The sequence below is a fragment of the Sphaerodactylus townsendi genome, linkage group LG04 (genome assembly GCF_021028975.2).
Source record: "Sphaerodactylus townsendi isolate TG3544 linkage group LG04, MPM_Stown_v2.3, whole genome shotgun sequence".
In the NCBI taxonomy this organism is placed as follows: Eukaryota; Metazoa; Chordata; class Lepidosauria; order Squamata; family Sphaerodactylidae; genus Sphaerodactylus; species Sphaerodactylus townsendi.
The window spans coordinates 38801780-38817497 of NC_059428.1; the positions used below are offsets into that span (position 1 = coordinate 38801780).

General features: G+C 39.8%; 1 protein-coding gene across 1 annotated transcript in view; it reads left to right on the forward strand.

Annotated features, from left to right (window-relative positions):
• The window catches only part of ZBTB20 (zinc finger and BTB domain containing 20), a 532799-nt gene that overhangs the window by 118874 nt on the left and 398207 nt on the right, over positions 1 to 15718 (forward strand). Inside the window, exon 3 of the mRNA XM_048493332.1 lies at positions 1702 to 1823. The gene's annotated coding sequence lies outside the window, so the exon portion shown is untranslated. The remainder of the gene's footprint in view (positions 1 to 1701; positions 1824 to 15718) is intronic.

Sequence of the window (15718 nt, forward strand, 5' to 3'; positions counted from 1 at the left end):
TGCATGGCAGCTGTAAAAAAGGCAAACTCTATGCTGGGGATCATTAGGAAAGGAATTGAGAATAAAACTGCAAAGATTGTCATGCCCTTATATAAAGCCGTGTAGATGCTGACCACACTTGGAGTACTGTGTCCAGTTCTGGTCGCCGCATCTCAAAAAGGATATTGAGGAGATAGAAAAAGTGCAGAGAAGGGCAACAAGGATGATTGAGGGACTGGAGCACCTTCCCTAAGAGGAGAGGCTGCAGCGTTTGGGACTCTTTAGTTTGGAGAGGAGACGTCTGAGGGGGGATATGATTGAAGTCTATAAAATTATGCATGGGGTAGAAAATGTTGACAGAGAGACATTTTTCTCTCTCACAATATACTAGAACCAGGGGGCATACATTGAAGATGCTGGGGGGAAGAATTAGAACTAATAAAAGGAAACACTTCTTCACGCAACGTGTGATTGGTGTTTGGAATATGCTGCCACAGGAGGTGGTGATGGCCACTAACCTGGAAAGCTTTAAAAGGGGCTTGGACAGATTTATGGAGGAGAAGTCAATTATGGCTACCAATCTTGATCCTCCTTGATCTGAGATTGCAAATGCCTCAACAGACCAGGTGATCGGGAGCAACAGCCGCAGAAGGCCATTGCTTTCACATCCTGCATGTGAGCTCCCCAAGGCACCTGTTGGGCCACTGCGAGTAGCAGAAAGCTGGACTAGATGGACTTTGGTCTGATCCAGCTGGCTTGTTCTTATGTTCTTATGTTCTTATGTAAAGTGTCCCTAGCTGATCTAATCCACCATTTGGCCTGCCTGCCACTCCCTTGTTGTTTCTGAGCAACCTTCTTTTTTTTTTCTGGACATCTTTGGTCTAGCATTACTTTGCTGGACCATGTCAATTTCACAGTGTTTGACAGAATGCATTGCTTCAATGATAAACCTTAAGCATTAAAAACTTGTCTTCTGATTGTTCTGAAATGGTGGCCCAAAGAGTGGAAGAAACTGCTATGATGTGGGCAGGGAAGGCAGACAAGAACAAGAAAACATGAAGAAAGCTTAATGCATGGAGATCTTCTTTACTTTCCCCGCAAAGGGAGATAAAAAACTGCACTTTAAGAGCTTTCTGAAACGACAGAGATAGCCAAGAATCAAACCTAAAGGGAATGTACGCTCAAAGTGAAAGAGACCACACGTGTGTAAAAGGTATATGTTAGAAGGAAGTTTTCAAAAATACTGTAATAATTGAAGGAATGAGACAAGTTAATTATACATCATGAAACCTTCTCTAAAATTCTGTTTATTTAATTTTTATCCCATCCTTCCGCTGAGGAGCTCAGGGCAGAATACATTGTTCTCCCCTACTCCATTTTACCATCACAAGAACCTTGTGAGGTAGATTAGGCTTAAACTGGCTGACTGGCCTCAGTGAGCTTGATAACAAAGTGGGGTTTTGATCCTTGAATTGGTATTCCATCTTACTATACCACACTGGCTCTCACGGTGCTGTTGCATTCTGGGTTGGTTTGAGTTCTACTTATCAGTGACATCTTTATAATGAAATTATGTGGGGAGTTTAGTAACAATGTTGGTAGTCTCAAACATTTGAAAGTAGAAACTTTGAACAGATCTGAATTAATCTCTTTTCTCTTTTTCTTTCACGCAAATGTTTCATTGATGCACAGCTCTAAGCATATTTCTTCCTCATCTTCTAGGGCACTAGAGAACTTAACAACTCCGCTGTTTCCAGTTTGTACCCTGACAACAGTTCCTCCCTGTTTTTACAAGTAGAGTTCAACTTTTCATCCCATCCTATTGCTTCTCATGGTGCTTCATGGTAAGCTTATGTTTGCTGTATGCATTTCTATAAGGTGAAGTCCTCGTAGGCTTTACCATATTCACAACAATAACATTTCGCATTGAAATCAATATACGTCATGCCCATCCAGAATCGTTCAATCATTCCCCGGTTCTCATGGTAGGAAAAGGGTGGGCGTACTGAATTAGCATTGAAGTTCAGCTTCTGCATAAATTTTTATACGAATGAACTAAAATATGTGACAGAATTAAATCCATCAGATCTAATAAAAGAAATAGAGGAAAGCAAAGAAAGCTTGGCCCTTAAATCCCATTAACCAGGCCAGAGGAAAAATGTGTTAAAAGGGAGCTGCACTGTATCTTTTTGCATTGTCTGCTGGAATAATCTTTTTCACCCTTTAAGTGGAGTGTTTAAAAATCCTGGTATTTCTGAAACAAAAAGAATACACAGCCACTGAGCTAGCTGGTTTTTATACCTTCCTTTTCTGAGTATTGTCCTTCAGTACAATACGGAGCCATTTCTTTGTTCTCAGAAGCAAGCAGTTAAATTGTATGTAAATGTATGCAAATTAGATGCTGTCTAATAAAGAGAGTCATTAGATGGAAAAAATATTTAGTTTGGCAAAAGAAGAGAAAAGAGGAAAAAAGAAAGCAGGTGTATTTTGGAAGAGATAAATGTACGATTGCTAAAAGCCCTCTAACTTTGGATGAGGATTTCTAAAAAAGGCTATTTAATTTCTTATAAGAGATTTATTCCTTTGTTCTTCCATTTGCTGTATATATGCACGTATGTGTATGGAAAATCTTGCACATGCAGTTGTAGTAAATTTGTCATTTTTGTAAAATCTAGTATAAATCTTTGGCATGTTATGTCCTATTTTGTATGTGTATGTGCTTACAGGCATAACAATAAACATGTCAAAATATGTACATATTATGGGCATGCTTTAAACTACAGGTATGAACATAATACCCACTGAGGAAAATCACATACAAGTATTATTATTCATATAAATATTCAGTACTGTGTGCAATTTTGCAACTAGTTATACCCTTATCTTCTCTTACTAGTAGGCTGATGCAGTGTTGCTATTGAAGCTACCCAGAGCCTAGGATTGGGCATACTATTGTTGAAGGCTTTCATGGCCGGATTCAACTGGTTCTGGTGGGTTTTCCAGGCTGTGTGGCCGTGGTCTGGTGGATCTTGTTCTTAACGTTAGGAACAAGATCCACCAGACCACGGCCACACAGCCTGGAAAACCCACCAGAAACAATTGGGCATACTGTTTGCCATTTGGACCTCCATTTGGTGCTGAAATTGGTGACACCCCCCCCCCCCCCGGGCCAAAGTTTCAGCAACCATGAGGGGCTGGTACTTCAGTGGAGAAGTGCAGCCGTTCGTTCTTGGTATGTCAGCCAAAGGCCCACAGTTCTGAGACAAGGACATCCTTACACCTGCTAGGAGCGGTTTCAAATTTCACCTGGCGTTTAGGGAGAGATGCAGCGGCGGTGTCATAATTTATCCTTCCTGCTTTGCCCAGGATGCTGTGATTATAAGGTATGCCTTTCTAAAAATTAAAAAACGGATGTAAGAGGAGAGACGTGTCATGTTTCTAGTTGTAATACTATGAACCTGTGATTAGCATAGAAATTATCTATTTTATAAATCTTTTTTCTTCTGTGGTTCATTGAGATAAAAAGCTAAGGCCCTAAATAGCAACCTAGAACTTTTGTCGGACAGCACTCCTTAGCTGTTTAGATAGGCCCTACAAAAGCAGGACAATTCGGAACACTTGTTGGCTTACTTTGACTTTACATTTCTTTAATATTTTAAAGTAACAGTATTCACACTCTGGATAATTTTACATGTAACCTTTTTTGCTACTTTTAAAATCTCCTCTCTAAGAATCTTTGACTTCATTTTTCTCTGAGGTATTCTAACAAAACTGACCACTGAACTATTAGTTTATAAAATTGATTAAGCTGTTTAACAGAGGCACTTTTTGGTATGAGTGTATGTTGGAGTTATTTTTTAAACAATATTTTCATTTAGTTTTCTGTTAACTGTTAACTTGTTGCCATGGCAGTTCTGCAGCAGTGTACGCATGTAGACATATACGTGTTTAAAATACATGTATATTAAAATAGTGTTTTAAAAATATTTACATATATAGCTAAGGGGTTGGCATAATTCCCAGAATTACTGGAACTACCTTACCCAGGAACATTTGGACTTGAATAATCTCTGTAGCTGCACTTTTTTCTCAAATACAAACAGTTATAAAACTAACGCTTTCTCCCAAGCTTTATTTCTTTTATTATGCTGGTGGAGTCCTTTTGCCCATATTTACTCAAAAGAAAAGCAACCCTAAATGTAAGGTAATCCCCTCTACATGCACAAAGGTTACACACAAAATGTTTTTTTTTATTACTGATCATACTGTAACTTGAGTGCAAATTTAAGACCACTCCCCATTTTTATGGATAGTATTCTTAGTGAAAAAAATCCAGGATTCCTAACAGAGAAACGGTATATTTTGTATACCTTGTGCTCTTAATGCCAAATTACACTGTCCAGAGCACAGGACTTCAGTGTTAATTACTTTAAAGTGCCCTCTTCATAAATAGCTTCCTCTTTAATTGCAAATAGTGTATAAAATTGTTAGATGAGGGGTGCTATGTAATCTGTTTTAATCTCTTCAAAGGTTTATGCTACCTTTTGAATTTTTGGTAGTTGTGGGTTATTTTCTGCCAGTCCAGTTACATTTCTGAACTCTTACAAGTTTGAAGTTTTGCTCAACTTTAAAATGCAGTTTGGAGGGACTATTGAATTTCATGATACTGAAATGGTTTCTTTTGGAATCTTAGAATCCTGATGGTCAAGAATAGTCTGTGGCATTGGCTACTTGTTTTACATGGACATTTTGAACAGGAGCAGGGAATGCAACAATTTCATGCTTCCTTTTAATGCATACTGTTGCAATATATTAATTTTAGTACTTCCTTTAGGTAGAGAGCTATTCAAGGTCTTTACAGGGGGAAATGCAAAAGAGTGCATTCCCACATTGGTTCTGTGACTTATCTGAGTCACGAGTCTGTATTAGTTTGTGTGTAACTATCAGCCCTGAAATTTTCCTTTTTTCTGGGTGATCTCCAAACCACTGAAAATATTTTTTAGTGAGAGAATTCAGAGATGCTTGCCTCCCAAAATAGCTTTAAAGAATAAAATATTACACACTCAACTAATCCCAATACTAGCAAATTGGCGGTCGGACTAGCAGCTTTTGATATTACCTAGTTATTGTTGTTGTTTCTCTTATTTCTTTTTAATTATGCAAAGTGCTAATCAGTTTGATTATGCACAGTGCTAATCAGGTTAATTATGCAAAGTGCTAATCAGTTGTTCTCTAAGCACATGGGGAGTGCAGAGGTGCTGATGGTGAATGGTTCTGCTACATGGGGGTAGTCACGGCAGTTGTTTTCTATTAAGAGAGAAGAGCAAGTAAGATGGCACAGAGAAATTTTACTTCTTAAAATTATAAAAAGAGATTAAGGGAAGTTGTGGAAAAAGATGATGCCTTCTGTTTATAAAGGTATTTTCACCTTAATGATTTGATTTTATTAAACTGACTTGGTTGGAATTGAGTTTACTATTTTTGATTAAGAAACAGAATACAAACATATGTCTAAAGTGTCACAATTTTGCCCAAATACGAATCGTCAAAATCCAAACATGTGGGTGATCATGAAGCCTATTGATTTTGCTAAATTTAAACACGCTTTCGCCCGTTGTGTTGTTGTTTTTTGCGGCCAGTACTCCCGTTTTTCTTACCATTTTGGCAGTTGATATTTCATGGTGAAGAAATGAGTTCTGTGTGTACCAAAAGGTAAAATTATCTCATCCTCTGAGTCAACTAGCTGGCATTCTTTGAGGTTCAGGAAAATCCAGATATTGACAGAAACCAACTGACTTTAAATTCAGAAATCCTGCTAGTAGCATAAATTAAGATGAAGTAGGAAGTTCCTATTTTGAATTTAAAATCTACACCTGGATTTGCTTGTGTACTGTGCTCTGTAGTCATGCTCTAGTAAACATTTGGATTTTAGAACATCTAGTTAAATATTTGGGGTTCTGAAATAGAAGCTTTTGAATGCAGTTATCCTTGGGACAAAGGGTTCTGAGGTACACAGATCTAGAGAAAAAGTCACTTATATTGGCTTCCTTGGAAAACTGCAAGTTGATCAACTGGAATGTTTTTAATAAAGTTTCAAGTAAGCTGAGGAGGTGGGAAGAAATACAGAGACATCCAAACAGAGATAGTGTCTTTAGTTCTGAACCAGTCTGAATGCAGCCATAAACACCCATCTGTAGTTGGATTTGAAGGTAAATTGGAGTTTGAAAGCTTACAGAACCAGGAAGTTTCCAGTTGTTTTATGCATGCAAAGAAAAAGAGCTCAGAATGAATGAGCATAAAAACAAGTATAAAAGCAAGCCAGACTCATACTTCCCGTGAACAAATTTTTGTTCCTTTCATGTATATAGCTGTTCTCAACTAAACTCATAACTCTGTCTTTGGAAGTTATTCTTCAGTCTGAATAACTGATTTGTGTTAAGGAATCTATGTTCACTGAGTGTAAAATGAATTAACCAAACATGTCAGTATGCTGTTGATGCGTGATTGCTGTGATGTGGTGTGATACTAATGATTGTCCCAGGAGACACGGTTCTTGCTTTATCTTCAGTATGTACCCACACTGTCCAGCTCTCATGTAACAAATATTACTTTTTAAAGGTAGAGAACTGTTGTAAAAGTAAACATTTTGCCAGGGTCCTATACTTCCAGTTATCAGTTGGAACTTTGTTTCAGCTGGTTCTGGAGCCTGAAAAATAATGAGTGACTTCTGTAACGTTGAGTGTACAGAGACCTCTTTTCCTAGGTTGTTTCTGTTAACTGGATTTCATAAATACAATTCCTGCCAGGTTTATGTAACATTAAGCACATCAGTGCATAAAAACTGCAAAATCATAGCCATCAAGCTTCAGTATTTGTAATGATATTGATGGCACTTTGTTCAAACTGTTTTGAAAGAGAAGGCGTTAAAGTCTGACATAGGAATAAGGAATTTGTTTCATTATATGAAATATTAAATTGCAATGCTTGCTCTATAAGAAATAGAGAGCCTTACTTTTATTTTTGTTTTGGCATCTACCTAAAGGACAGGAAACAAAATTCACTCCCAGTTTGGAGTTAATTTTCCCATGGTTTTCAGCACTGAATGATCTCTTGATCATACAGGGCAGTTCCTTTCAGAATAGGAACATTCTGACTGGCAATTAACTGAAGATTACTGGTTGACTGAACTGGAGATATGAAGAGCCAAAGACCCTTCCAGGTAAAATCAGACTGGTCCGGAAACGGTAGTCTTGGTTCACTGCTGCCTTTGAACTCCATATTTTGCATGTCAAAAGGTTTAACCTTCCCTTAGATTCGTGTGCCTCTGAGTTCCTTCTAAGTACTACAGATTCCTTATGTCACAAGAAAGAAAACTGAAAAAACTAATTTTGTGTGAAGCCACTAGACTGGTAACATAGCAGCTCTCCCTTAGGGACAAGGACCTAAGTGTACTACCGTGCAACCCTATGAAGAATCTCTTCACTTTTAAGCCCACTGAAATCAATGAGTCTAGACTGAATTAATTCTGTATCGAATTGCGTTGTTGGTTGATCATGAGTACTATAAGGTCAGCAATACTACCTCACTATCTGTGAACCACAGCCATCTCTACCCAGCCTTTGATTTTCCAAATGGGAGGAGGCATTTATAAACCTAACATCCACTTGGAACCAATATCAATTTTTAGCTATACGATGAAATGTCTGTACTTTTAAAAAGCACGAGGAAAACAGCCTTATAGCCCTTTCCTAAATTATTTACTTCAGCTGAATTTGATATGCTGAGGAGTTCTGCCTAGTTGCATCATTAATATATTTAGAACTCCCCAGGTTTTCAAAAAACACAAAGGAAAAATGGGGCTTGAACAACAACTAAATTGGAAATGTAGCTATTTTGAGAGCTGTTTTTGCCTAGGAACCCTAATAACAAATACACCACAAGATTGGCAGCTGGGGAGGAGGAGACCAGGAGCCCCACCTACCATGGAGGGCAGGTGGATTGGTGACTGAACAGAGTGGCAGGGAGGGGTTAGCTGGACAGGTTACTGGGAGAGTAGAACAATTCAGCCAGTGACATTTCCAGGAGTGAGTGATCCCCCAACCCCACCCAGTGCAGTGATTAGGCTGAGAGGGAGCCAGTGCTTCTTTGGTCAGCCCCATGTTCTGTCAGCCTCTTTGCCCATTGCAAATGGATGTTGGGGCAGTTGAGTGAGGACTGGGAAGGGAGCCTGTGGCCCCCTGGAATCCTAACAGCCCGAATACTGCCAGAGTTCCATGTTCACCTCTCCCAGCTGCTCTCTTCTTTCCCTCCTGGAAGCAGCAGGAGAAGTGGAAAAATACAGGCTGAAACCTTACATTGCTCTCACTGGCAACTTCAGACAAACACACATATAATTAAGGAGCAGCAGGGAGGTGAAGAAGGAAGCAGCAATGGGAGGGTTGGGGGAAGCAAGAAAGAAGTAGGATGAAGCAGATGGAGGGTAGGATGGAGAGAATGGGGATGATTATAAGGCACACAATTATGGGTCATCAGAGGCTCCTGCAGTAATGTTTGGTGCATCCCTTGGCACCAATGTTGGCTTAGAGGGGGAAGATTTGGGGGCTGGGTACATGAGTCCTCCCAAGTCTTGCCTTTGTTCCTATCATTGAGGACCACATGCCCACTGTGGCAGTCCCATCAAGCTAGTGGTCAGAGCCACAAGGGTGGCTGAAAAGGGGTAGAGTGGGCTTCCCTTTTTCAACCATCTTTGGGACTGTGGGAGTGCCCCTGCTAGCCTGTTATCAAAGTCCTCCAGTTCCTGGAAAGATGTGGAGAAAGTGACACTGTTGGGGCATTCCAGCAGGCTTCCTTTTGCATCCCTGAGAATTATAGGAGTCCGGTAGGAAATCTTCTCCCCACACATATGCTGTTAAACTACTTTTGCAGCTGCATGAGCTCAACTAATGGGACTGTCCCAGCTGGTGCCATTTTGTTCCTTTATCTGCCTGAGGCCATTGGCTTGCTGTCAGAGAAAGGGAGCATGAGAAATTACTAGATGGGGGGGCGGGTCCCACAAAATTTCCCCATCAAAGATACTGTAAGCTTCCAAATGCTTAAGCGGGTAGATTTTTATCTCCCCCCCCCCCAATTAACTGGTTGCTTGCTTCTCTTGGTGTCTGTTCTCCTTTGGTTTAGTCCACATTGGGCCAATTTTTTAGAAGATGGCTTCTATTTTGTTGGCAACTTTTTCCTGTCATTCATACTTCAATAATGGAAATTGAGAAAATGTGATTGAAACAGTGTACAGTGCTACCAGCACTTTTAAAGTCACTGTGTGGATTGGGTTGTACAAGTGCCATGAGGCTATAATGACTATTTGTTGGAATGCAATGATGTAATATATTTTTTAAAAAAATTACAGCTCAACACTTCATGCATTTTTATTTGTAAAAAAATTTCCCCCACTTAAAAAAAAAATCCTTCCCTCTCTTTGCTACATCTAGAGGCATTGTGCATCCCATCTTTACAGTTCCTGCCAGGACTGCTCACCTAGCGTGAATGTCCATCCTGTGGCAACTGCTCAAACAGAAACACCCTTTTCCTTCACTTTTTCATCAGTGCCTCATTCTTTTGTGAACGGTTTACTTAATGTTACAAATATTATTTTACTGTGCTGATTGTATACACCGCTCCCACTCCCAGGTATCACATCTAACCACATTGTGGTAAAGGTGTTTGATGACAAATCTATTCTACATCTATGAAATATCATACTAAATGTACAGGAGAGAGCCAGGAGCATTACACCAAACCCAAAATGTAGATATGGAATGTTTCAGCTGATAGTGCAGAAGTGCCCTAATAGTAGGTTTTCATGTGAGAATCATCCACACTCTATAATTGAATGTTCTGCTGTGTTGATCTTACAGAAGAACATTTAAAAAGTGTATTTTAAAAACAGGTAATTAGAAAATACCAACCTATAAATAATTTTGTTTCACTGCTCCTATATATCATACATACTTGAAATACATGAAAGAAATATGACGTAACTGAAGCTAATTGAAGGACATAAAATAAGTTTATAATGATTCATAAAACAACTCAACAGCCATTACGTGTAATAGTATCACATGTTAATTCAGAAGCCTAACAGGAGGCCGGTTTGTTAACCCATATAGTTCAGAAAACTAATCATTGCCATACAATATCTTATAATATGGTTAGCGAAAACCCAATGCAATCAAATAGTAAGCGGCCATTATATTAAAGTACTATCTTGGGCTCTGCCTCTGAATGGCAGGATTGTGATGAGGTGTACCAGTGTAGAAATGGGCAATATCCTAAGTTTCCAAAGTCTCGATCATACTGCTGGTGGTGGTAACACTTTAAAAGTCGTTGTGCGTGCAAACAGAAAAAGACAACTTCCTTCACTTATGCCTCCAAAGTTCAGCTCAGCTAATCACTAACCTCCTAAACACTATGTAAGCTTCTGCCAGGACACCTATAGCTCATAAGAAAGAGTGGACTTATATAAAAGGCATTTGGAAATAGGAAGCTGAAAGAAAGAGCACTTTGCACAAATGTGAAATTGCATAAACAGCAAAGGAAGGGAACAAATCTCATGCTATCAGAGCAGAATCTCATGGAGAAAACTCCCACTGAAAGTCAGGTATAGTTTTGATGCAGTCCCTGACAAAAGATGGGTAATTTTTTACAAGCCTCATTGACCTCTGCAGGCAGATCTGCAGCAAGGGGAGAAGCCAGGGTAGACTTGGTTTGCAGCACAACTGCCAGTAATCTAGTGAACTTGCATCACGACCAACAGCTGCACTAACGTGTCACCCAAGCTGCTGTCCTGTGGGATTTCCAACTCATGTGACAAGACAGTTGTTTGACTTCCCAGTTGTGCCCATCATAGGCCTGTGGTGATAGGGACTGCTCTGCTTGTGTTTCTGACGCTTGGAAGTGTGATTCTCAAAGGCCTTGTTTGAACGGAAGTTGGCAAATTTTTTCATCTGCCTCACTTTCAGAACATTATGCCTGATATTAGTCAATAAATGTGTAGATTGTGTCCCTATGGCTTGTTTCATTGAGGTTTGATAGAGATCCATATCATTATGTTCTTATTGTTTGGAATATGCTGCCACAGGAGGTGGTGATGGCCACTAACCTGGATAGCTTTAAAAGGGGCTTGGACAGATTTATGGAGGAGAAGTCGATTTATGGCTACCAATCTTGATCCTCCTTGATCTGAGATTGCAAATGCCTTAACAGACCAGGTGATCGGGAGCAACAGCCGCAGAAGGCCATTGCTTTCACCTCCTGCATGTGAGCTCCCAAAGGCACCTGGTGGGCCACTGCGAGTAGCAGAGAGCTGGACTAGATGGACTCTGGTCTGATCCAGCTGGCTTGTTCTTATGTTCTCCCTCTACCTGATTGCTAATCTCAGCTTGAAATGGGGTAGGGGGTTTCTCTGATGTTCTTGCTGGCAAGCTATAAACCATACGGTCTGCACCATAGAGCCTGCATTACAAGGATGGATGGCATAAATCATAAATAAGCTGCTGTAATAAATAGAAGCAGGTGGCAACAATGAATTCTAGACTGCACCAAGAAGTAACCATTCCACCTCAAATAATTGAGTTCATGGTACTAACCTCATCAGTGGCTTCCAAATCTATCTGGTAACTATCCTGCAAGAGTTAACTGTTGAAGTCACATGACTAGGATCACATAAGACTCTGGAAAGATCTCTCTGCTTCTTCTTCCAGCAAAAGAGGAGAGGCAGACACACTGGCAGTTATAGACTGCACAGTCACTCAGACTAAGCACTTCCTATGTGTAGCTACAAATGAATCTTCACATCCATGTTGATGACTCACAATATGACCATCAATACCTGTGTAGCTATGCAGATGTAAGCCCTGATTTTTTTTTTTAAAAAAAGGAAAACTGAGCCGAATAAAGCGCGTCCTGCCTAGCCATTTGCTCACGAGCAGCTGCAACTCGGGATTTTGAAAAGTCTCACGAATAGCACAATTCTCAAAAAGCCTGGTTTGGGAGGAGGCACATAACACTGGGCAGACTCGTTTTAGGGGTGGGATCTGTGTGAAGTTATCCCCCCAAATGGGTTTTTTACTGTCCTACACCCGTGTTTATTGGCCCGTTGAGAGGGGGCCAGAGAGAAAGAATGAGAGACCTGACTTTCTCTTCTGAGGCCATTTTCCATAACTTTCCTGTGGTTATGTAACTTATGGTTTGACAAAAATGAATAAGAATCTAATTATATTATGAAGATCAGAGAGACAAGAGAATGAATGAAGTCAATAAGGTCTCTTCTAGATTTTTTCATATTGGTTCAGATTTGGTTGGCACATTATGTCTGAATTTTGACCGTACGCATCTACTGTTCTCCTCTAAAGGAGGAGATTCAACCAATTCTGTGAAGTTGTCATAGACCAGGGGTAGGGAACCTGCGGCTCTCCAGATGTTCAGGAACTACAATTCCCATCAGCCCCTGTCAGAATGGCCAATTGGCCATGCTGGTAGGGGCTGATGGGAATTGTAGTTCCTAATTTATCCTAGGCTGCATAAGGAATCTATCATGGGCTGCCACCAATTCATGAGGAAATGAGGAGTACAAAACAATACTTGACTAATTAGTAGATAAATTTTCCTGATAGACAGTCTTTTCTGTGTGGCATTTCAGTAGGACAGGAGGATGCTTCATAATATACCTTGATGAGCTGCTTGTATAAATTAGATATATGGATATGGGTAAGTCATTGTTCTCTTATAAAAGAACTAGTGGTGAAAATGTGTTAATGTACTTTCGTATAATTTTATATCAATTTATGCCTGGGGTTGTTTGCCCTTGCCTTCTCCAGTCATCTACATTTTACCCCCAGCAAGCTGGGTATTCATTTTACCAACCTCAGAAGAGTGGAAGGCTAAGTCACCCTTGAGCTGACTACCTGAAACTGACTTGATATCCAACTTAGGTTGTGAGCAGGGCTTTGACTGCAGTACTGCAGCTTTCCACTCTATGCCATGGGGCTCCTTGTTCTTCAATAGAAGTTGTAAACATTTTGATGACTTGTTGCAAATTTAAATGCTATGAGAAGAAGGAATACTGCAATTGAGAATGGGACTCCTGCACTGAGTTTTCTTCTCCATTTCCAGGAAGTTCAGTACCACGTAGTATAACAATGTCAAGTATTTCTTTGCACCTGCCAGCAGCAATAATGTGAAACAAGAAAATACTCTAGTCAGGACATAGAAAATTTGTAAGAGAGGGTAAGAAGGAACTTAATGCAGGGCTGGCATTTTTGATAGCGTCCCTGTGTTTTTATCTGATTTTATTTAGCCCTCTCATAAATAGTTGGTTTTGACTTCTCTCTCTCTCTCACACACACACATTCAGAATATTTTAGATAGATCCAATCTAGCACTGGGGAACTGCAATGTGATTCTTTAGTGATGCAAGCAAGAATCCTCAACTCCATTAAAGATAGCATAAAGAGAAGAAAGCATCCAAAAACTAGGGCCTAACCATTGGTTAACAAGGTTTAGATTATTTAACAAAAGGTTTGGAAATCTCAAATAAACGTTCCACTTAAATTGCAAAAAAATGAATGCTGTGTTGCTGGGACTGATCTTCGTCTTCATGTCATGACAGACATCTAAAAAAAGAAGAATCTCTAAACACATACCATATCTTATTATGACACACATATTTAGAAGAAGCCCCGCTGGCAAAAAACTAACAGAAAGTGACACTTTGTTTAAAACGTTGTTTTGAATGTCTCTTCTCCTGTTGATCATATGCAACAGGGATAAACAAACACCCAGTGTGTGGTGCAAGTCGACCGAGTATTCCTGTTCCAGCAACTGTTTACATCCTTGGTTGGCTGTGTTGCTGTTTGTTTTCTATAAACATCATACCTGTACATGTTTGTCATATATACATTTTCTGTTGCTGTACAGTTTTGGCTGTATGACTGGGAGGATTTTTTCCCCCTAGATATAAGCAGATGGGTTCTTCCCTCCTCCCCTCCATGTCCATCCGCGAGGTTCTAATGCAGTGAATTAGTCTTTGTACTTCTTGTGAAGCAGAGGGACTGCTTATTCAAGCAGGACATGCTGTGCCCTGCTTAAATTAATGCAGGTGGATACGCAAGAGGAGCCACATAGGATTTGTCGGGTAAGAATGAAGCTAGTTTAGCTTTTTGTCTAATTAAAAAAAAAGTCTATTGGGTCTTAGTTTATTCACTGATGATGGATCTGATACATGCTTCCCCTCAAGGTGAAATGACTAAAATTGTTGCAGTTTCACACTGAAGGACATCCCACTTGGCACATGGTTGGTTTTGATCTCATGTTTTGTTTTGTTTTAAACAGTATCTAATGTTCCTTTCTTACTACTCTAACTTCCCTTTCTTGGCTGAGCTTTTTGTGCAGAATGTCCTCACGATCAGGACTCTGCTTATTAACACTGTTCAGTGGGCCTGTTTAAACACCTCGTAAAACTCTTCACACTGGCATTTTCTAACTGTTCTCACAAGCCTGTATTTCTACCAATCTCTCTTTTCCTTGAGCAGCTTAAATCATTTAATTAGATTGTAAACGTCAAGGAAGGACCCTATTTTATTATTTGTTTGTTTGATTAAATATTTATACTTTCTCAGTAGACTTGAGGCAGCTTACAAATGCAAGCACTTGGTTGCAGGAGAACAATAAAATCAATGCCAGTAGGCCCAGCAACAGACAAGGATAGTCCAAACAGTGTTAAATGTGCCCTATTTTGTTACGTTAAGCTTGCATTGTCTAAAAATAGTCAGTTACCTTGCTAGGCAAGTAGAATTCATGTGTTGGCTGATCATTTTTGTTTAAGGTGAGGGGTAGCTTGATGGTTTTGATAAACACCAAGAAATAGTTTGGCACAGGCTGTTACAGGTTTTTTTGCTTGTTGGTCCCTTTAAAGGCTTGGTTTTGATGTTCCATTATTATTGTTGTTGTTGTTGTTGTTGTTATTGTTATTATTAAGATCCTTGTTAGTACAGTTTAATACTGTGTGTTATTCTGGCCCTGATTCATTACAAGTGTAACTCATTATGAATGAACACATTTCCCCACTCTTTGAACATAAGAAGCTCACCCATTCAGGAAGCAGGAGCAAACACTGCAGCTCCTTCATACAGAGACCCTTTTTTTTCCCCTTTCCCAGGATGCATGTGTAGCTATGGAGACCTTTAGGCACCTGACTATGGAGTGCCCAGGCAAGAAAAGGGAGAAAAAGGTATCTCCCCCTCCTCCGTGATTGGGACTTTGGAATGGTAGGTGGCCAGAGATTCCCCCCTGACAACTGAGAATCTCTTCCCCACAAAAAAAAAACCTAGAATCTCCTCCATCTGAACATGATGGCTTCCATTTGAGTGAATTCTCTAAAGTATCCACTCAAATGGTGGATGGAAGGGGGGGAAATTGGATGCTTCCCACTGCTGTAGTTCAAGAAGGCAAGCAGGAACGTTTGAAACCCAGGTTATAGGGAAAAGATCACTAGTTTAGTGATTTTAACCTGGGTTGGACTCTCTAAAATTTATCTGACCTATTTTGTGGGAGTGTTCTGTGTGAACCTCTGCCCCAAAAATGTTTTTTTAACCTCCTTATCCAATTTTAGATTGGCTGTGCAAAATTTCCCAGAGCTCCAAAGTATGCAGTATGTTTTGTGAAGGGACATGTTGTTTTGGATTATAAA